Genomic DNA, 23,369 nt, shown 5'->3' on the forward strand with positions numbered 1-23,369 from the left:
GCTAGAACTGACTGGGTTTTGGACATAAGGTTTCAGTCGTTATTCTTCATTCTTTTAATAGTTTTGGAGGGCTTCGGTTGAAGCATTAAGCAGACTTTCATGGTCTGATCAAGGAGGACCTTAGAAATTAAAATATCAATATATTACATCAAGTCTGATATTTATATTTCGATTTTCTCACTTATTGATGTTTCATGTGATTAACCATGCTCACATATGTGATTATGAAGACTATGGACGTTGCTCTTGTCCAATAGACTTGTTAGTTCTATGTGATTGTGCTAATTGACAGAAGCTATAAGGAACTTTGAGTTTAAGTGATTTCCATGGCCACTAAAGTAATCCTGATTTGTTTTCTCTTAAGTTAAGTTTCATACAATGCTTGTTTCGACCAAGTGGGAGAATGTTGGAGTAAAATCCGGTTCTCACAAGGTTTTGTGGTCTCACAATCATTGTACGTTACTTGAGGATCAAGTTATAGGATTAGGGAATTAACTTGGACTTTACCGGTTGCAAAAGGAATGTAATATTAAGTTGTTATTCTTGCTAAAGGGGTTCCTAATCCTGATTGGTTAAGGAGATATAGACATATTCAGTTACCTATTAGGTCTCAATGATGGGCTAAGCCTATTAGGTTAATATGTCTATATAAGTGAAGGTCCCTGCGTTTGCTGAGATGCGCAATATTCACAAACTCCCCATATGGTTTGATTGCTAAGGATCAGTACAACGTAGAAGACTCTTTGCACACCAAGGTTTCACGCATGGCGTCTCCAGGTTAGTTACTTATATGTGTTTTAATCTATATAGGCTAATAAAGTTTTACAGGACCCACTTCTTTATTCATTCAATTTTATCTTAATTCTTTTTAGTGATTAGGTTTAGTTGTATGCTCTGAGCACGTTCCTTTAATTATTAATTCATAGTATTTAAATTTCATAACCCTTATTTATTTCTTATTTTCAGCTTTTGTATCAATTAATGGCTTTCGTCACCCTCGGGTGTCGGCCGACACGTGTCTATTCTGGTATTCGGGGAATATCAGGGTCGGGGCGTGTCATTAGCACAGGGACGGGGAGCTGGCATGAGACCTGAAATGTATTTTTCTCTAACTGTCCGCTCAGAGATGGGGAGTTGGCATAGGGCCTGGGGGTTATAGGACAATTCACTAGTGATTATTATATTTAAAAGTTATGATTTGAGACAGTGCATGACATGCTAGGTTTCGGAAAACCTATGTTTATCATTATATATGTGTTTTTATAAAACTTGGGGGTTAGTACGTTGATAACTGTTTTACTATATATATATCAACTTTGTCCACTCATGTTTATTTTGCACCCCCTTCGGGACTTAGAATCGAGGCATAAAATCTCGACGTCAAGGCACTTCCGCATCAGCATCTTTGAGTCCTCTCGGGGTAGGATCCATCATTTGTTTCATTAAATTTTATATTATTCATTTTAGTATTCTAGTTAGTTGTATGCTCTGAACACGTTCCTTAAATGCTTATTCTTTATTCTTTTATATTTATAAGTCTTATCTATCCCTTGTTTTCAACATTTGCACTCAATAAATGGCTTTCGTCACCGTCGGGTGTCGGTCAGCACGTGCCTATCCTAGTATTCGGGGAATATTAGGACCGTGACGTGTCAAGAGGGCTTCTGATTAAAAACTACATAACAGGTTTAAGCAGCTGGCGGAAATATTCAGCATGTGAGATCAAATTAGTTTTAATGTCTTCATAGTGGTACAATCAAGCATGTACGTCAAGAACAATCATTTGAATGCATATCAATACATAAGTCCTGGTAAAGACAGCACTGCTAGAGGGAATAAAAGTTCAATACAAATTTTGTAAAGAATGCCAACAACTATGGAAGTCCACATGAAACCGTAATGACAATCTTCTTTCATTTTTAATGTAAGTGAATTCAACTGAACATTTTATTGCAGTCAATCGAAGCTGAAAGAAGACGAACAACGACAGGGAAATATGAATATCAGATGTACCTGACAAACTTGCGTCTGGTGGACGTAGGCAATGACCCAACACTCATTAAAATCTTCCCGACTTCCTTAACAGCTCGATATTTCTTTACGTTTACCCCAATGTTCATTCTCACTCTTCCAACCACCCCCAAAAATCACCAAATAAAAGGATTCTTCGAAAACCGAGTTTTACCTGCAACAGTTAATCAACAAAGCAGCATTGTTAGAATGAGACCAAAAGAGCAGTGCGAAACCGAAATACATCATGAATGCCACACTTGATAAAGAGTACGAAAACATCAACTTGTTCCAAGAACGAAAAGCACAAAGGAAAAAACTTCAGTTCATCATACTGACGTTTTTGTTCCACGATGACAAAATTTTTATAGAAACTATGGCAATCAATCGGTTACATTAATCCTTTACAAGTTTCAATTTTCACACAAATTTTTATAACCTTATAAGCCGAATTGACGACGGAGAACTAACAAAGCAAAATAAACTGTAATCTCACCAAAGTGAAGCAATTTACAATATGACACGGAAGAACACTACCAAGCGGACGCAGTTCCTGCTGTAATTCACAAAAGAAGACATCCACGGCATCTTGAATTTACTTCTTCAATTCCAAATCAATAGTAAATGCTCTCACTCTTCCACAGGAAAAACTAAATGGAAACAAAATCCCAGAGTTAATCAAACATTATCCGACACTTGGCACAATAAACACAGAAAGAAAACCCAATTAGTCTAACGAATCAAAATTTCAAAAAAAAAAAAAATGAAGATTATTTCATTAGTCAAACGAAGAAAAAGCTCATTATCAATTGACAACACAAAAATCAAATTAAAATAATTTATTAATTTGAGCAGTTTCCTAGCAACATAAACAGAAGCTAATAACACAGAAACACTCACGAAACAGACAATCAGCAGAATTAAAAATTACTTAAACAATGCAAAGGGGGTTCCAAGGTTGGGGTTGCCAAAGTATGAGTGGTGGTCTGAGGCACTCCACGGTGTGTCAAATGTTGGTCCCGTGACTTATTTCGATGATCTTATTCCGGGTGCAACAAGCTTCCCCACTGTTATTCTTACCACCGCAGCGTTCAACCAGTCTTTGTGGAAGCAAATTGGTTAGGTATGTTGAATTGTAATCTTGTCTTGGCCCAAAGATAATGGATCTAGCCCATGCTCAAAGAAAGATCCATGCACATGCTAGAGAATTCTAGCAAAGTTCAAGTTGGTGGAAGAGTCTAGAAGAATGGTGAGGATTCCACCAACATACAAGATTAGTGTAGATAATTCTAGCATAGGAAGGTAGTGGAATTGTCTAGATATATCTAGCATGATGTTTCCATGCTTCTCCAAGGTTCCATCCATGCCTATAAAAGGAGAAGGCATCCACACCATTTGAAACAACCAAGAGAGCAAGTAGCAAGAAGTGAGAAGAAGCAACAAAGCTTCTAAGAGTGTTTGAGTGTTTCCTCTTGTACTAGTTTGTGAGTGAATAAAAAATCTTGTTTAAAAACTTTGAGTGTTCTTTCTTTCTCTTGCCTATCAATTCCGTTGCATTACATTCTTCTTTGTGAGATAAACATCTCCAAAGTAGTGAAGTCTTTTTAAGCCCCAACAAAGTGGTACCAGAGCTATGGTAGCCTTCCAAGTTCCAGTGCTCGACAACAACAACTTCGATAATTGGAGTATCAAAATGAAGGCCCTTTTGGGAGCACACGATGTATGGGAAGTCGTGGAGAAAGGCTACACTAAGCCAGAAGATGAAGCTACTCTGTCTCAACCCCAGAAAGAGATTTTGAAAGATTCAAGAAAGAGAGACAAGAAGGCTCTCTACCTCATCTACCAAGCATTAGATGACAATGGCTTTGAGAAGGTCTCAAGTGCAACCTCTGCCAAGCAAGCATGGGAGAAGCTTCAAATCTCTTACAAAGGAGCCGAACAAGTGAAAAAGGTTCGTCTTCAAGTATTAAGAGGTGAGTTAGAATGTCTAGAAATGAAAGGGTCTGAATCAATCTCTGACTATTTCTCAAGAGTCCTAGCCGTTTCCAATCAATTAAAAAGAAACAGAGAAAAGTTGGAAGATGTTAGAATTATGGAGAAGATACTACGTTCGTTGGACCCCAAGTTCGAGCACATTGTTATGACGATTGAAGAAACTAAAAACTTGGAAGAAATTAGTATAGAGCAATTAATGGGTTCGCTATAGGCATATGAAGAGAAACATAAGAAGAGGCAAGGGAAAGATGAATAGCTTTTCAAGACGCATGTCCAGCCAAATAAGAAAGAAGAAAACTTGGACAACGAGAGAAGCCAATATGAAAGAAGTCGTGGTCGAGGTTGCGGACGTGGACATGGAAGTGGACGTGGTTGGAACTTCAACAATCATAACAACTACAAAAAAGGTGGAAGCTCAACAAATGGTCATGGAAGAGGACGCTCAAACTTGAGGTATGAAAAAACTCAAGTTCAATGCTACAATTGTCAAAAGTTTGGGCATTATGCTTGGGAATGTAGAGCTCCAAGCAACAGGCTTGATGAGAAGGTCAATTATGTGAAAGAAGAGAAAGAAGATAATGGCGTTGTGCTACTAGCATGCTAGAACAATGATGTAGACCAAGACTATACATGGTATCTTGACACCGACGCCAACAACCACATGTGTGGAAGAAGAAGCATGTTCGTAGAGCTCAATGAATCGGTGAGTGGCAACGTTTCTTTTGGAGACGAATCCAAAATACCCGTCAAAGGAAAAGGTAACATCCTAATTCCCCTAAAAAATGGTGGTCACCAATTAATTTCAAATGTCTACTACGTGCCCAATATGAAAAGCAACATTTTGAGCTTGGGACAACTCTTAGAAAAATGTTATGATATTCACATGAAAAATTATAGCCTTTTTCTTAGAGATGACAAAGGAAGATTAATTGCCAAGTTGAAAATGTCAAAGAATAGGATGTTTCCTATGAATATTCAAAATGATGTTGCAAAGTGCCTCAAAACATGTTACAAAGACACATCATGGCTTTGGCATCTTCGTTTTGGACATCTTAACTTTGGGGGATTGGAGTTATTATCCAAGAAGGAGATGGTGAGAGGCTTACCGTGCATCAATCGCCCTGATCAAGCTTGCGAATGATGTTTACTTGGGAAACAGTTCAGGAAAAGCTTTCCAAAGGAGTCGACCACAAAAGCCCAGAAGCTACTCGAGCTCATTCACACCGATGTTTGCAGTCCAATAAAACTAAGCTCTTTGGGTAAAAATATTTATTTCCTTCTCTTCATTGATGATTTTTCAAGGAAAACCTGGGTATATTTCTTAAAGCAGAAATCAGAGGTATTTGGAGCATTCAAGAAGTTCAAAGCTGCTGTAGAGAAAGAAAGTGGTTGCAAGATCAAAGCCATGAGATTTGATCGAGGAGGAGAATTCACTTCAAAGGAATTTCAAGAATTTTGTGAAGCTAATGGAATTCGTCGACCTTTGACAGTTCCAAGATCCCCTCAACAAAATGGTGTGGCAGAAAGAAAAAATCAAACCATCCTCGACATGGCTGGAAGCATGCTCAAAAGCAAGAGATTACCTAAGGAGTTGTGGGCAGAAGCAGTAGCATGTGCTGTCTACCTATCCAATTGGTCTCCAACAAGAAGTGTGTGGGGAAAGACTCCGCAAGAAGCATGGAGTGGAAGAAAGCCAGGTATCTCTCATCTAAGAGTTTTTGGAAGCATAGCCCACGTACATGTACCAGACGAAAGGAGAACTAAACTCGACGACAAAAGTGAGAAGTTCATCTTCATCGGCTATGACTCAAATTCAAAAGGCTATAAGTTGTATAATCCAAACAATGGGAAGACGGTGATCAGTCGAGACGTGACGTTCGGTGAAGAAGGAGAATGAGATTTTGGCTCTCATGCAGGTGATCTTCACTTCTTTCCTCAGTTTGAAGAAGACAATGAACAAGGGATGATGGAGCAAGCAAGAGAGGTTCAACAAGAATCCACTACTCCACCTGCTTCACCAACATCAACCAATCATGGTAATTCACCAGCATCAGCATTATCAAGTGAGAGTCTAAATGAAAGAGAAGTAATACGCACAAGAAGTCTACGAGATCTCTATGAGGTAGCTGAAAGACTTGATAATCCTACACTTTTCTATCTCTTTGCTGATTGTGAACCACTTGACTTCCAAGAAGCAATGCAAGATACTAAGTGGAGGAAAGCAATGGATGAAGAAATTGAAGCAATCCAGAAGAACGATATATGGGAACTCGCTATTCTTCCGAAAGGACACAAAGCCATCGGAGTCAAGTGGGTGTATAAGACAAAGAAGAATGCCAACGGAGAGGTCGAAAGATACAAGGCGAGATTAGTGGCGAATGGCTATAGTCAAAGAGCCGGAATCGACTATGATGAGGTATTTGCACCCGTTGCTCGGTTGGAAACTATACGATTACTAATTTCTTTGGCAGCTCAAAACAAATGGAAGATTCAACAAATGGATGTGAAGTCCGTTTTCCTAAATGGAGTCCTTGAAGAAGAAGTCTACATTCAACAATCGTTAGGCTATGAAATCAAAGGGCATGAAGATAATGTTTTGAAGCCGAAGAAAGCCCTTTTTGAGTTAAAACAAGCACCACAAGCATGGAATAGTCGCATTGACAAGTACTAACTTTACCAAGTGCCCTCATGAACATGCTTTCTACGTCAAATTCAAAGATGGAGATATTCTAATTGTGTGCTTATATGTGGATGATCTAATCTGCACCGGAAGTAATCCATGCATGTATGAAGAGTTCAAGAGAGCGATGACCAAAGAATTCAAGATGACCGACATCGGGCTGATGGCATACTACCTAGGTATTGAAGTCAAGCAGAACGAAGAAGGCATTTTCATCTCCCAAGAAAGCTACACAAAGGAGATACTGAAAAAGTTCAGCATGGATGACTGCAAGCCCATAGGCACGCCAGTGGAGTGTGGAGTCAAACTAACCAAGCATGACAAAGGAGCAAGTGTAGATCCAACATTTTTCAAGAGTTTAGTTGGAAGCTTGCGTTACTTGACTTGCACAAGACCAGACATTCTCTATGCCATCGAATTAGTCAATCGCTACATGGAGAATCCCACAACTACACATTTGAAGACAGCCAAAAGAATTCTTCGATACCTTAAAGGTACTGTTAACTTTGGCTTGTTCTATTCAAGTTCTGATAACTACAAACTTGTTGGGTATAGCGACAGTGATTGGGTAGGAGATTCTGACGACAGAAAAAGCATTACTGGATTTGTGTTCTTCATGGGAGACACTGCATTCATATGGATGTTGAAGAAGCAACCGATTGTCACTCTCTCTACCTGCGAAGCTGAATACGTAGCTGCTACCTCATGTGTCTGTCATGCAATCTGGCTAAGAAACTTGCTAAAAGAATTAAGCATGCCACAAGAAGAGCCAACAGAGATCTATGTCGACAACAAGTCTGCAATAGCTCTAGCAAAGAATCCAGTATTTCATGACAAGAGCAAACACATAGATACCCGCTATCATTACATAAGAGAGTGTATTGCAAGAAAGGATGTGCAAGTGGAATACGTGAAGTCACAAGAACAAGTCGCCTACATATTCACCAAACCACTCAGGCAATAAGACTTTGTCAGATTAAGGAACACAATCGGCGTCATAAGACAAGATTAAGGGGGGATGTTGAATTGTAATCTTGTCTTGGCCCAAAGATAATGGATCTAGCCCATGCTCAAAGAAAGATCCATGCACATGCTAGAGAATTCTAGCAAAGTTTAAGTTGGTGGAAGAGTCTAGAAGAATGGTGAGGATTCCACCAACATACAAGATTAGTGTAGATAATTCTAGCATAGGAAGGTAGTGGAATTGTCTAGATATATCTAGCATGATGTTTCCATGCTTCTCCAAGGTTCCATCCATGCCTATAAAAGGAGAAGGCATCCACACCATTTGAAACAACCAAGAGAGCAAGTAGCAAGAAGTGAGAAGAAGCAACAAAGCTTCTAAGAGTGTTTGAGTGTTTCCTCTTGTACTAGTTTGTGAGTGAATAAAAAATCTTGTGTAAAAACTTTGAGTGTTCTTTCTTTCTCTTGCCTATCAATTCCGTTGCATTACATTCTTCTTTGTGAGATAAACATCTCCAAAGTAGTGAAGTCTTTTTAAGCCCCAACAAGGTATACATTGTATCACTACATTTTTGTCAATGTTTTTGGTTGGAAAAGATGACAACACTAGACAAAGCCATGGAAATTACTTTTTATTAATAAAAAAAATGCTCAAAGCTATACTTTTCGTTTGCTTGAATTGTATAAATATATTAATTTATATAATTTGATCTTGTACTAAATGAATTTTTTTTCTTTACGACTATTTTAGGTTGTTTCAACAGAAGCAAGAGCCATGTACAATCTAGGAAGAGCCGGGTTGACATATTGGAGTCCCAACGTTAATGTAGTGAGGGATCCGAGGTGGGGAAGAGCCACGGAAACACCCGGTGAAGACCCTTATGTTGTTGGCGTTTATGCCTCTAACTACGTCAGAGGCTTGCAGGATGTTGAGGGCACAGAGAATGCTACAGATTTGAACTCTAGACCTCTCAAAGTTTCCTCATGCTGCAAACATTATGCCGCCTACGATGTAGACAACTGACTCGGTGTTGATCGTTACCATTTTGATGCCAGGGCAAGTCTATAATGTTAGATAATAAACCATGTATAATCAGCTAATTAAAGTGATACAAAATGTGTTTTGCTAGCATATTCTTATTTCCTTTTTGTTGTGAAAAGGTGACGGAGCAAGATATGGCGGAAACTTTCCTAAAACCATTCGAGATGTGTATTAAGGATGGTGATGTAAGCAGTGTAATGTGCTCTTATAACCGTGTTAATGGCATACCTACTTGTGCTGATCCGAAACTCTTGACAGTTACCATTAGAGGAGAGTGGGATCTTCACGGGTACGCATGCTAATCACCTTTAAAAAATTTCTCCTAAAGTTTTCATGGATACGAATTTTTATTTTATTTTATTCTTTTGTCTTGCAGATATATAGTCGCGGATTATGACTCTCTTGAAGTTATGGTGGACCACCACAAATGGCTCAGCGACACCAATGAGGATGCTGCTGCACAAGCTTTGAAGGCAGGCCAGTACTCCTTGCAAAATTTACTTACTGAACAGGTTTTTGTTTGGGAAATACTTGTTGGCGTGAGGGGTTTTGTAAAAAGGGCATATAAATATATTGTAAATATTAGGAATCCTTTATTAGGAAGGATTTGTGAGTCTTTTATTGTTACCTTGTAGAACAAGGGTTGTATCTTGTATATATTTTTCCTTTATGCAATACAATGAAAATTAAGCCGTAAAATTCAAGTTGGGATCAGAGCCTACCGTGCCCTAGAAAAAACTCCCACCATACCCGTGTATCGTAAAGAGGAAAGCAGCAAGGTTTCTGGGTTGTCGCTGCATCTCTGCAGCAAGCCAAACCCTTGTGTGTAGCTGTTGTGTTCTGTGTTGCTGTGCCGTATACAATTTGGCTTAGGCAATAGTATTTGTATCTGCTGCAGTAACTTCAAGTTTGTAACAGGGCTATCTGACGTGCTTTACTGCTGTCTTCAGTGCCGTTGTAATCAAAATTGCCGTTTGCGATTGGCTTTAACAAGGAGTTGTTTACTGATGATGTGACAATTTTTTGCTGCTTGCTGTCCAGTTTGTTGCAGTGAGTGTAACTACAATTCTTGTGTCGTGCTGCACTTGAATTGTTCTCAAGTATCGTGCCTTTATTCATGTTCTCGAGTAATTGATTGATTCAGCATGTGGTTCCGTAATTGGTGTGGTGTTGTGATTGTCGTGTATTACTGTCTCGTGAGTTATTACAATGACGAATGCAGGTTGGATTTTGGATTCTGGTGCAACAGATCATATGACGTATGATAAAACCTTGTTTCAATCTATGACACATCCTCATAGAAAGTGTGTGGCAACCGCCAATGGTTCTACTGCTGCTGTTGTTGGAGCGGGAACAGTGTCTCTTACCTCTCTTCCCTTACATAATTGTTTATTGATTCCGTCATTGTCTCATCACTTATTGTCGGTACCTCAAGTCACTGAACAATTGGATTGTGTAATGTATCCTTCACTCTGATATGTGGGGGCCTTCCCCTATTAGTACTACTTCGGGAATTAAATGGATTATTATATTTGTTGATGATTGCACTCGTATGACGTGGGTTTATCTGTTGAAACATAAAAGTGATGTTAGTATGATTATTCGGTCTTTCTCTTAGATGGTGGCTACACAATAGTCCTCCGCTATTAAGGTTCTTCATATTGATAATGAGGGAGAATATGTTAACTCTGAGCTATCTACTTTTTTCCGTGATCAAGGAATTCTTCATGAGACAACGTGTTCGTATACCCCACAACAGAATGGGGTAGCTGAGAGAAAAAATCGTCATATTTTGGAAACTGCTCGTGCATTGCTTATTGGTGGGTCCGTGCCCAAAAGTTTTTGGCCAGACGCCATCACCTATGCCGTGTATGTTATAAATCGCATGCCATCCTGGGTTGTAGAATTTCGTACTCCACTCCAAGTGTTGACGGAACATGTTCCAGTTGTTTCTACCAATACTCTCACTCCCCGAGTGTTTGGATGCATTGCTTATGTTCATATTCACAAGATTCATCGTAGTAAATTGGATCCTTGTGCCCTTTGGTGTGTTTTTGTGGGTTTTGCATCCCACCAGAAAGGTTACAAGTGTTACCATCCTGCAACTCGCCACATGTATATAACCATGGATGTGACTTTCTCTGAGTCAGAATATTTTTATACTCCCGTATCACCATCATTCGATCACAAGGGGAAGAGTTCTAGTTGTGATCTTGATGGTGTTTTTGAATGGTTGGATGTACAAGAGGTAACGGTTTAAGGAGGAGTGCATGGTGCCGTGCCAAGTGATGCAGTTGATACTCGGTCTCCTTCTGTCGAAGAGCCTGTTATGAGTGGTCAGTAACTTTTCACCGAAAAAGAGGCTGCCAGTCTGTGTGTTGGTGTTACCGAAGAGGTTTGTTCTGATGGTCAGCCAGCTGTTACCGAAAGAGCTTCATCTCCTCTCTCTAGCTCAATAGTGCTGTTGTCCAATACATCTTCTCTGGATATCCCTGAGGCAAGCACTAGTGATACTCATGTAACTAATGATGTTATAAGTACATATAAATTACCACCAAGGCAAAATCGTGGTGTACCTCATGATAGGTTTTCTCCGGAGGAAAAAGTGAAGTATCCCATAACCAATTATGTGTCCTGTAAAAACCTTTCATCTGAACGCCAAGCTGGGTGAATAATGTGGATTCAATTCAAGTACCAACTCGAGTAGAAGACACTTTGAAGAGTCGAGAATGGACCGAAGCAATGGATGAAGAGATGAGGGCATTGCAGAAAAATAATACATGGGAAGTAGTTGAGCTGCCAAAAGGAAAAAAGCCAGTTGGGTGCCAATGGGTTTTTACAATTAAATACAAGGTTGATGGATAACTCGACAGGTATAAAGCGAGGTTGGTGGCGAAAGGGTATACTCAAACATACGAAGTTGATTGTCAGGAAACTTTCTCTCCCATGGCTAACATGAATACGGTACGAGTCCTTATCTCACTAGCTGGAAATTTGAATTGGCCACTGAAACAGTTTGATGTAAAAAATGTGTTTCTTCATGGACATCCGAAAGAAGATGTGTATATGGATTTTCCTCCAGGGTATAGCAACGGAGGAAATATGGGAGTGTGCCAACTGCGGAAGTCCCTTTATGGGCTTAAACAGTCACCACGTGCATGGTTTGGGAGGTTCACTCAGGCCATGAGAAAGAATGGGTATTTTCAGAGTCATTCTGATCATACTTTATTTGTGAAGCGGAGGAACAGTAAAGTAACAGCCTTGATTATTTATGTAGATGATATGATAATAAAAGGTGATGATTCAGATGAAATTATCAAGCTAGAGAAGAACCTTTTTGCCGAGTTTGAGATGAAAAATTTGGGTGACTTAAAGTATTTCCTTGGTGTTGAAGTTGCTCGTTCATCCAGAGGTATTTTCTTGTCTCAACGAAAATATGTTTTAGATTTATTGAAGGAAACAAGTATGCTTGGGTGTAAACCAGTGGATACTCTTATTTTGGAGAAACATTACTTGGGAATCTATCCGGATCAAGAACCGGTGGATAAAGGCAGATATCAGAGACTGGTAAGAAGACTAATTTATTTAGCTCATACTCGTCCAGATATAGCCTATGCAATAAGTGTGGTGAGTCAGTTTATGCACTCGTGGAGTGTGGATCCTATGTCAACTGTTATGCGAATTTTGGCTTATTTGAAGTCGGCTCCAGGAAAAGGAATTTTGTATAAAAATTCAAGTCATCTGAAGGTTGAGGGATTTACTGACGCTGATTGGGCAGGTGATGTGACTGATAGACGCTCTACTTCTGGATACTTTACGTTTGTTGGTGGAAATTTAGTTACTTGGAGAAGTAAGAAGCAAAATGTGGTGTCAAGGTCTTCAGCTGAGGTCGAATTCAGAGGTATGGGACATGGGATATGTGAAGTTCTTTGGTTACGTAAGTTACTTGGTGGTCTAGGTTTCAAAGCAAAGGAGGCAATAAGCTTGTATTGTGATAATAAGTCCGCACGAGAGATTGCAGGAACCCAATACAACATGACAGAACAAAGCATGTGGAGGTTGACCGTCACTTTATTAAGGAAAAGCTTGAGAAGAAAATTGTGTCAATACCGTTTGTGAACTCAGAAGAGCAACTCGCAGATATCCTCACTCATGCCGTGTGTAGTAGGTTGTTTGGTGACTCACTTGTCAAGTTGGGCATGTGTGATATCTATGCTCCAACTTGAGGGGGAGTGTTGGCGTGAGGGGTTTTGTAAAAAGGGCATATAAATATATTGTAAATATTAGGAATCCTTTATTAGGAAGGATTTGTGAGTCCTTTATTGTTACCTTGTAGAACAAGGGTCGTATCTTGTATATATTTTTCCTTTATGCAATACAATGAAAATTAAGCCGTGAAATTCAAGTATACTTATGTTCTTGCTTTCCTGTACTTAATTACTAGGTTTGATTAATTAAGTTCCATGTTAATTACTATAGGGATGGATTTGGACTGTGGGGACTACTACCCAAACTTCACTCAAAGTTCGGTGAGGCAAGGGAAGGTGAAAGAGGTAGAAATCGACCGATCACTCAAGAACCTTTATGTGGTGCTTATGAGGCTAGGTTTCTTCGATGGGAATCCCACTTTTAAGTCTCTTTGCAAGAAGGATGTGTGCTCCAAACAACATATTGAATTAGCAACAGAAGCAGCAAGGGAAGGAATCGTTTTATTGAAAAATGTCAATGAAACTTTGCTGTTGAAATCGAAGAAAATAAAAAAACTAGCCCACATCGGGCCTCATGGCAATGCTGCTGCAGCAATGATTGGAAACTATGCAGGTATTGAATCTAAAAATGCTCTTTGAATTAAGTTCGACATGTCAAACATAATATACTCATCAATTAAACATACAATTCCGATTTTGTGTTCAGGTATTTCTTGCCAATTCACTTCACCTCTCGATGCATTTTCATCCTATGGAGAAGTTAAGTATGAAATGGGATGTGATGGAGTTGCATGTGCAAATGATAGTCTGATATTCCCTGCCATGAGGGCCGCAAAGCATGCAGATGCAACCATAATTTTTGCTGGGTTGGACTTATTAGGTGAGGCAGAGAGATTGGATAGGGTGGATCTGCTTCTTCCTGGCTACCAAACCCAGTTTATCAATCAAGTTGCTCAAGTCTCCAAGGGTCCAGTGATTCTTGTAATCATGTCAGCTGGTGGTGTTGATATCAGTTTTGCCAAACAAAATGATAACATCAATGCAATATTGTGGGCTGGGTACCCGGGTAGGAAGGCGGTCGTGCCATTGCAGATGTTGCTTTCAGACATTACAATCATTGTGGATAAGACCTTGACACAAGATGTTGTAGATGTCAAGAGGGTAGGAGATAGAATCATGGCAATCAAGATTGTAATAGGACAAGAACTCATCAATGTGATTAGTGCGTATGCACCTCAAGTATGGTTGGATACGAGTTCGAAAGAGAAATTTTAGGAAGACCTTGGAGACTTGGTGCAAGGAATTGCCCAGACGGAGAAGTTATTTATAGGAGGAGATTTAAATGGACACGTGGGCAGGGAGACAGGCAACTATGGAGGTTTTCATGGTGGCCATGGTTTTGGGGAGAGAAATGAGGATGAGGAAGCTATCTTGGATTTTGCAATGGCATATGATCTCTTCTTAGCCAACACCTTCTTTAAGAAGAGAGAAGAACATGTGATCACCTACAAGAGTGGGTCGTTAAAAACACAAATAGATTTTCTTCTAATGAGGAAAGGGGATCGTATAACTTGTAAGGATTGCAAAGTTATACCGGGGGAGAGCTTGGCTAATTAACATCGCTTGTTGGTGATGGATGTACATATCAAAAGAGTGAGAAAAAAGAACAAGACTTGGAAGTGCCCAAAGACTAGATGGTGGAATCTAAAAGGAGAAAAACAAGTCATTTTCAAAGAGCAAGTAATCACCCAGTGTGTGTGGGATAGAGAGGGGGAAACTAGCCAAATGTGGGATTCCATGGCTAGCTGTATCCGAAAAGTAGCAAAAGAGGTATTAGGAGAGTCCAAGGGCTTTACTCCACACCAAAAGGAATCTTGGTGGTGGAATGAGGAGGTACAAACAAAGGTAAAGGCTAAGAAGGAATGTTGTAAAGCCTTATACAAGGATAGGACCGATGAAAATGGTGAAAGGTATAGAAGAGCGAAGCAAGAGACGAAGAAAGCTGTGAGAGAAGCTAAGTTAGCGGCTTATGACGATATGTATAAGCGACTAGATACCAAAGAAGTAGTGTTGGATATCTATAAACTAGCTAGAGCAAGGGAAAAGAAGACAAGGGACCTAAACCAAGTGAGGTGCATCAAGGATGAGGATGGAAAGGTTCTTGCTACAGAGAACGCGGTCAAAGACAGATGGAGAGGTTATTTTCATAATCTTTTCAATGAAGGACATGAAAGGAGTACTTCTTTAGGGGAGTTGAGTAACTCAGAAGAGTGTAGAAACTACTCATTTTATCGTCGAATCATGAAGGAATAAGTGGTTGTAGCTTTGAAGAAGATGAAGCATAGAAAAGCAGTGGGCCCAGACGATATACCGATTGAAGTGTGGAAAGCCTTGGGAGAGACAGGTATAGCATGGCTCACTGACCTTTTCAATAGGATTTTGAAAATGAAGAAGATGCCAAACGAGTGGCAAAAGAGCACCTTGGTGCCTATTTACAAGAATAAGGGCGATGTACAAAATTGCATGAACTATAGGGGTATTAAGCTAATGAGTCATATAATGAAGCTCTGGGAGAGAGTCATTGAGCATAGATTGAGGCAAGAGACACGGGTTTCGGACAACCAATTCGGGTTCATGCCAGGGCACTCAACCATGGAGGCAATCTATCTCTTACGAAGATTGATGGAAAGATATAGAGATGGGAAAAAGGATTTACACATGGTCTTTATAGATTTGGAAAAAGCGTATGATAGGGTCCCAAAAGACATTCTTTGGAGGATTTTAGAGAAGAAAGGAGTACGAGTAGCATATATCCAAGCTATAAAGGATATGTATGAAGGAGCAAAGACTGCCGTAAGAACTCATGAAGGACAAACCGAAAGCTTCCCCATAACTGTAGGATTACATCAAGGCTCATCCTTAAGTCCTTACCTTTTTGCGTTGGTAATGGATGAGTTAACAAGACATATTCAAGATGATATTCCTTGGTGTATGCTTTTCGCAGATGATATAGTGTTGATAGATGAAACTCAGGAAGGGGTAAATGCAAAGCTTAACCTTTGGAGAGAAGTGTTGTAATCTAAAGGTCTTCGCCTAAGCAGATCAAAGACAGAATATATGGAGCGTAAGTTCAGTGCAAATGGAGGCCAAAATGAGTTAGGGGTGAGGATCGGAGATCAGGAAATACCAAAGAGCGACCGTTTTCGCTACCTAGGATCTATCTTGCAAAAGAACGGAGAATTAGATGGAGATCTCAACCATAGAATACAAGCTGGATGGATGAAGTGGAAGAGTGCATCCGGCGTGTTGTGTGATCGTCGTATGCCACTGCAGCTTAAGGGAAAATTTTATAGGGCGGCAATAAGGCCGGTGATGCTGTATGGCACAGAATTATGGGCGGTGAAGCACCAACACGTACACAAAATGGGTGTAGCGGAGATGAGGATGCTTCGTTGGATGTGTGGGCACACGAGAAAGGATAAGATTAGGAATGAGGATATCCGAGGTAAAGTAGGAGTAGCCGAAATTGAAGGAAAACTGAGAGAAAATCGGTTACGGTGGTTTGGACATGTGCAAAGAAGGCCTACTGACGCTCCGGTTAGAAGATGCGACTACAGGACAGAAGTTCAGGGCCGAAGGGGTAGAAATAACCTAGGAAAACTTTGGAAGAGACTCTAAGAAAAGACTTAGAGTACTTGGATCTAACGGAGGACATGACACAGGATCGAGCACAATGGCGTTCTAAGATTCATATAGCCGACCCGACTTAGTGACTTGGATTTTTCAAGTCTCCAATCGAGAAGTTTTCCCCACTCGGGAAATTAAGGGAACACTACCTCAACCTACATGCTCCACTCACAAAGCTTCAACAAAAGAAAAATTCAAAGAACTTAGTGAAGAAGGCTTTGGTGTATTTAACACAATACGTTGAAATGAAACAAAGCTTATTTATTGATATCTCTAAGAAGTTACAAATATGTACATATATACGAGTCAAAATAAACAAACAAGAGGGAGCCTTCACAAAGGTTGCTTATGAGAAGTCTCAGCAGTCGGCAGAGCCCCAGAAAGAGAAGGCACCGGAGGGGGATTATTCGGAGCCTCAGTACTGGACAGCACCCTAGAAGGAGGAGGCATCGGAGGTTGATCATTTGGAGCTTCATTACGCGGTACAGCCCCAGAAGACGAAGGCAATAAATGCCTTTGGAACAAACCCACAAACCTCTGATGATCATGTAAAATCTGACCATCAGATTCCTTCATCTGGTCAAGCTTCCTCTTCATGTTTATAGCATAGTCATGAGCGAGCCGGTGCAACTGTTTATCCTCATGCTTGAGCCCTCTAATCTCCTGTTTGAGACTCATCACTTCAGCCGCCAATGATTCAACTTGGCGGGTTCGAGCAAATAGGCGTTGGGCCATATTAGACACAGAACCTGCACACTGAACACTGAGAGCCAGAGAATCCTTAACAGCCAACTCATTAGACCGTTTGGAAAGTAGTCTGTTATCTTTGGGAGTGAGAAGGTTCATGGCCACCACCGTAGCGGTCATATCATTCTTCATCACGGAATCCCCAACGGTAAGAGGACCAGTAGGGGATAAGAATGATGGGCGCCATATGTTGTCTGGAGAAGGCGTGGCTGCCTCTTCAACAAGGTTCAAGTCAAAATGACGGTCGGAGGGGCCAGACATTTTCAAAGGTGTTGAAGAGAAAAGAAGTCGGACAAATCAAGATCTTAGAAATGCAAGAATGGAGCTTCTACTGGTGGAGATTCAAGTGTGCCTTGGAACTTAATACTAGCCTTTATAAAAATCCGCACTCGATGGAGCTTCAGAAATCGAAGAGGCGCCTGCTCAGAAATCAAAAAGGCGTTTGCTTTCTCAAAAGCTGGGCTGCTCAAAGACCACGAGGGCCGATCTCAGGAATCGAAAAGGCGTTTACTTTCTCAAAAGCTGGGCTGCTCAAAGACCATGAAGGTCGATCGCAGAAATTGAAGAGGCACTTACTTTCTCAAAAGCTGGGCTGCTCAGAGACCACGAGGGCCGATCTCAGAAATCGAAGAGGCACCTGCTTTTTCAGCCTTGTCAGCACCTGTCACATGCACACTCAACTTTGCAGAAATTACGGGCATTCTGTCGAAGATTTCTAGTGAAGTAGAAAGCACGTGAATGTTACTGTTCAATCATTCACTTTCCACACGCAACATCAGCTCACGGGTACCACAGATAACTTTGCCAAAAATCTCTGACAAAGTTTAGACACGTGAAGCTTGCAGCTCCCATTACATCGCTATGACCAAGAAGGGTAAAAGAATAGCAAAGAAACAACACTAACAAAGTTTAGACACATAAATTTTGAAGGTCTAGCTACCATATTATTACCCATAAGGGTAAAGGAACAGGACCATTGCTGGATAATTGGAAAGTCCCTGTGGGTCAACCTCTGTGCTTCGTGGCAAGGTAGACTAGCAAACACGCCTAACCTTTACTCACATTCGAGAAAACACTCCCAACAAGATTGCTTGCTTCAAGATCGAAGAGGCACCGTCCTCCGAATCTCGAGAGTCAGACTCCCAACACGATTACTTTCTTAAAAAGCGACGAGACACCGCTTTCCGAATCTCGAGAGCCAGACTCCTAGCAGGATTGCTTTCTCAAAAATCGAAGAGGCACCGTTCTCCGAATCTCGAGAGACAGATCCCCGACAGGATTGCTTGTTCGAAAACCGAAGAGGCACCGCTTTCTCAACTTCGAGAGCCCCTTAGATAAAGCTTGTCTGTAATCCTCACACCGCTTTCTCAACTTCAAGAGTCAGATCTCCTTGGATAAAGCTTGTCTGTAATCTTCACACGTAACATCAGCTTTCCAGATACCACAGACCACTTTTTCAAAGTGCTCTGACAGAGTTAAAACACGTGAAGCTGGCAACTCCCACTACCGTGCTATGACCAAGCAGGGTAAAAGAATAGTATTACTCCTTGTTAGGGAGACTCCTATATATGTCGACCTCCATCCTCAACGGACAGGCAAACCTGCAAATATGCTCAACCCTTCCTCATATCTGAGAGGGCACTCCCAACGAAGCCTCTCGAAATACTCAGCTTTCTTTCCCCCCGAGAATACCTCTGGAAACAAGCTACACTAGAGCAAGAATATCTCATATCATCAGGGTTAAAAGCAAGAGTATCCCATATCATGCTTTTTCCCTGTCTTTTCCTTTGGCCTTGTTCTTACCTGCAAGACAAGGAGAAAGAGAGCAATCAGTCAGCACTTGGAATCAAGCTTCCAGTCCGGAACTGACTGCCTGGAAACCCATTGCTCTCGAGTACTCATCTTCAACATCTTATGCTCCTCGAGAAGATACTACATATGCCGGAGGAACAAATAGGGCAAGTGAGAAGGATACAAGGAAGCATGTGGAGACAAGCGCAACAGAACACGTGCCGATACATCCACTACTTTGTCAACAACAAAAGTATCCCATATCAGCAGGGTCGAACGTACTCTAGATTTGATGGACTTATTTTGACCCTCAAATTCTTCAGTCGGCCTTATACTTTGGCGGAAACAAGAAAACCCTCCAGCCCAGTTCAAGAATAAGCCTGTGGAAAGTTACTTTTTCAAAAGCAAAAGTATCTCATATCACCTTTTCTCCTTTTCTTCTCTTTATCCTTCATGCTACCTGCAAGATAAGGAGAAGGATAACAATTAGCCGGAACTCGAAATCAAACTTCTGATCTGGGACTGATTGCTTGGAGCTCTGATTGCTTACCTTGTCTGTCACCTCTTTCAGCAGATCCCCTAGCTCGGCGACTTGGGGGACTCCTACTACATGGTTTGTATCGCGCTTGACCAAGCCTGAAACTACAAGTAAGCGTCAAGTGAAATTGATACATTACCTTGTGCATCTCCACCAATTAAAGATACCACCTCTGGAGGGAGGAAGAGTACTTCCAAAGAAGATGCCACATCTACCTATGAGACAGATAAGGCAAGTGAAGACGATACCACACTTCGGTACTTAAAAGTTTCGTGATTACGAGATCATTCTTCCACAATATTTCCTAATGTCATTTGTACTAAATCATTCACTTATACTCACTAAAGGAGAGCTTGAACCTATATACTGTGTAAACCCTTCACAATTAATGAGAACTCCTTTACTCCGTGGACGTAGCCAATCTAGGTGAACCACGTACATCTTGTGTTTGCTTCCTGTCTCTATCCATTTACATACTTATCCACACTAATGACCGGAGCAATCTAGCGAAGATCACAAACTTAATATTTAAGATGATATTCTTTGGTGTATGCTTTTCGCAAACGATATAGTGTTGATAGATGAAACGCAGGAAGGGGTAAACGCGAAGCCTAACCTTTGGAGAGAAGTGTTGGAATCTAAAGGTCCTCGCCTAAGCCGATCAAAGACAGAATATATGGAGTGCAAGTTCAGTGCAAACGGAGGCCAAAATGAGTTAGGGGTGAGGATCGGAGATCAGGAAATACCAAAGAGCGACCGTTTTCGCTACCTAGGATCTATCTTGCAAAAGAACGGAGAATTTGATGGAGATCTCACCCATAGAATACAAGCTGGATGGATGAAGTGGAAGAGTGCATCCGGCGTGTTGTGTGACAGTCGTAGGCCACTGAAGCTCAAGGGAAAATTTTATAGGACGACAATAAGGCCGTCAATGCTGTATGGCATAGAATGTTGGGCGGTGAAGCATCAACACGTAGGTGTAGTGGAGATGAGGATGCTTCGTTGGATGTGTGGGCACACGAGAAAGGATAATATTAGGAATGAGGATATCCAAGGTAAAGTAGGAGTAGCCGAAATTGAAGGAAAGAGGAGAGAAAATCGGTTATGGTGGTTTGGACATGTGCAAAGAAGGCCTACTGACGCTCCGGTTCGAAGATGTGACCACGGGACAGAGGTTCAGGGCCGAAGGGGTAGAGGAAGACCTAGGAAAACTTTGGATGGGACCCTAAGAAAAGACTTAGAGTACTTGGATCTAACGGAGGACATGACACAAAACCGAGCGCAATGGCGTTCTAGGATTCATATAGCCAACCCCACTTAGTGGGAAAAGGCTTTGTTGTTGTTGTTGTTGTATTAATTGATGATAATGTTGCATCATTTAGCATAATTTTTTTCCTAAATGTATTTCTTAGCTTTTAACTTGATCACCAAACATCTAATGTATATGTTTACTATGTTACAGGAGGAAGATTGCCTCTTACATGGTATGAAGCTGGTTACGTGGATATGCTACCCATGACATCCAAGAAATTGAGAACAATTGATAGTCTAGGCTACCCCGGTCGTACATACAAATTCTACAATGGCTCCACAGTTTACCCATTTGGATACGGCCTTAGCTACACCCAGTTCAACTACACTCTGCGATCTGCAAAGAGATCTCTGGATATAAACTTAAGAAAGTCCCAACACTGCCGCGACATAGAGTACAAGCATCATGAATACAAGCCACCTTGCCCTGCAGTCCTTATTGACGACTTGCAATGCAACCATGAATTTTGGTTCGGGGTTGAAGTTAAAAATGTGGGTAAGAGGGATGGAAGTGAAGTCATCATCGTTTACTCAAAACCACCAAATGGCATCGCCGCTACGCATGCCAAACAAGTGATTGGGTTTATAAGGGTTTTTGTGAAAGCCGGAAAAAGCAAAACTGTTAACTTTGTGTTCAATGCCTGCAAGAGCTTGGGACTTGTCAACTACAATGCTTACAATCTTCTAACATCAGGCAGACACACAATTCCGATTGGCGATGACGTCGTCTCCTTCCCTATTCAAGTCAACATTAAAGAGTGAATTTTATTGTAAATGAACTCCCAATGGGGTATTAGGCTTATTGTGAGTAAATAATTATTTAGTAGAATAATTAGAAGGCTAGCTGCTGATGCACCTCCTTCCCCTCTTCAGATCAGATCAGGTTGTAAACGGTAGCCAGTTGATTTCTAATTTTCATCTACTACATGTCTATTTGATCATCTATTGGCGCTACACGATGTCTAAACAACTCTCCAAACCCACCTTAGCAGAGCCAAAGAATTTGGTAATTTATATGGTCTTATCCAACTGCTAGTTGTTTTACTCCTGTTTCCTGGCATCGAACGTTTCATAGTTTTTTTCAATTTCCCAGCTATTTCCTCGGCATTCAAAGATTTTCTTTTGAAAATTACATGATAAAATTTTGGGCGAGATTCAGTGAAGATTTCCATATCATATTATCCACAACACCACTAACTGAAGTTAACAGAACTGACCTTATGAGATCGCTTGCGATTACAAAAAACAGAAATATACCATTCAGATAAGATGTCAGTAATTTTTGGATAATATGTTACAGCACATAATTAACTAATTTCTTGAGTTTTAAATGATAAACATATGATTTCAGTTAATTAAGTTCCATGCATTCTAATTAATCAGTACAGGATTGGGTTTGGACTGTGGAGCTTACTACCAGAATTTCACCGAAACGGCTGTGGAGCAAGGAAAGGTGAATGTGGTCGACATAGATAGGGCACTGAATCACCTTATGTTTTGCTTATGAGGGTAGGCTACGTTGATGGAAACCCTACTTTCAAATCTCTTGACAAGAAGGGTATATATGCACCAGAGAACATATTGAGTTAGCCACAGAAGCAGCAAAGAGAAGAAACAATGCCAATGACACTTTGCGTGGAACTCTGCTAAGTTCAAAACCCTGGCCGTCGTCAGGCCTCATGCCAATGCTACTACCAAGGTCATGATCGGAAAATATGCTGGTATTGAAAATACAAAAAATGTTTCCAAACTCTTACGTGTTCTACAGAACAAATGTGTTACATAACATTATTACTTACTACATTGTGTACGTGTTCCTTGCAGTACACTTCACCTCGTGATGCTTTCAAATCCTATGGAAAAGTGAGGTATGAAGTGGGATGTGATGTTGCATGTCTAAATGAGAGCTTGATATATATTCCCTGCCATGGCAGTTCATGCAACCATAGTTATGGTCGGATTGGACTCATCGGTTGAAGCGGAGGGCTTGGACAGAGTTGACCTCCTCCTTCCTGGTTAACAACAATGCTAAAAGAATCACATTTTTAGTCCACATTAGTTGATGATAATGTTGCATCATTTAGCATAGTTTTTTTCCTAAATGTATTTCTTAGCTTTTAACTTGATCACCAAACATCTAATGTATATGCTTACTATGTTACAGGAGGAAGATTGCCTCTTACATGGTATGAAGCTGGTTACGTGGATATGCTACCCATGACATCCAAGAAATTGAGAACAATTGATAGTCTAGGCTACCCCGGTCGTACATACAAATTCTACAATGGCTCCACAGTTTACCCATTTGGATACGGCCTTAGCTACACCCAGTTCAACTACACTCTGCGATCTGCAAAGAGATCTCTGGATATAAACTTAAGAAAGTCCCAACACTGC

The 23,369-nt window shown here is 40.7% G+C and overlaps 1 pseudogene; it reads left to right on the forward strand.

Moving 5' to 3' along the window:
- Positions 1–8,408: 8,408 nt before the first annotated feature.
- On the forward strand, positions 8,409–21,734 carry LOC126621719 (beta-xylosidase/alpha-L-arabinofuranosidase 1-like; annotated as a pseudogene).
- Positions 21,735–23,369: the final 1,635 nt, after the last annotated feature.

The sequence above is a fragment of the Malus sylvestris genome, chromosome 5 (genome assembly GCF_916048215.2).
Source record: "Malus sylvestris chromosome 5, drMalSylv7.2, whole genome shotgun sequence".
NCBI lineage: Eukaryota > Viridiplantae > Streptophyta > Magnoliopsida > Rosales > Rosaceae > Malus > Malus sylvestris.